Source organism: Anomaloglossus baeobatrachus, assembly GCF_048569485.1.
Source record: "Anomaloglossus baeobatrachus isolate aAnoBae1 chromosome 7 unlocalized genomic scaffold, aAnoBae1.hap1 SUPER_7_unloc_1, whole genome shotgun sequence".
Taxonomy (NCBI): domain Eukaryota; kingdom Metazoa; phylum Chordata; class Amphibia; order Anura; family Aromobatidae; genus Anomaloglossus; species Anomaloglossus baeobatrachus.
In genome coordinates, this window is record NW_027441815.1 from 363656 (window position 1) to 364522 (window position 867).

Sequence of the window (867 nt, forward strand, 5' to 3'; positions counted from 1 at the left end):
CGTCGTCGGTTGCATCCTCCTCCACCGCCTCTGTTGACCTCCTCGAGTGCCTGACTGGGGGTTGACAGTAGGTGGGATCTAGAACTTCATCATCAATTGTTGTGTTTGCACTACCCTCCCCCTCAGACCGAGCCTCTTCTTGCCCTGACCGAATATTTAAGTTGTCATCCCAATCGGGTATCTGCGTCTCATCTTCATCAGTATGTTCCTCATTGCCTATAACCACAGTTGTTGGAAAGGCAGCATTTTGGTAGCCAACAGTTTGCATTTTATGAAAGTCAACCTCCAAGCCATGTCATGCCCTTCTAAAAGCATGTATAACACAGCGAGGGGACTCCAACCACAGTCTCCCTCGTTGCCACTCACTGGGCCACACACACCCCACTTGACTGGCATCGGTTGAGCTCCCTTTTGAAAAAGAAAAAGATGCTTTGCATGAAGCACTCTCAAAAATACGCGTGCCTTTCCCGTCCCCTGGCTGACCCAGGGGAAGAAAAGTCCTCTGAGAGCCATGACTTGTTCATCTTGGTTCTTTTAGAGACACAGCGAGGGGACTCCAACCACAGTCTCCCTCGTTGCCACTCACTGGGCCACACACACCCCACTTGACTGGCATCGGTTGAGCTCCCTTTTGAAAAAGAAAAAGATGCTTTGCATGAAGCACTCTCAAAAATACGCGTGCCTTTCCCGTCCCCTGGCTGACCCAGGGGAAGAAAAGTCCTCTGAGAGCCATGACTTGTTCATCTTGGTTCTTTTAGAGACACAGCGAGGGGACTCCAACCACAGTCTCCCTCGTTGCCACTCACTGGGCCACACACACCCCACTTGACTGGCATCGGTTGAGCTCCCTTTTGAAAAAGAAAAAGA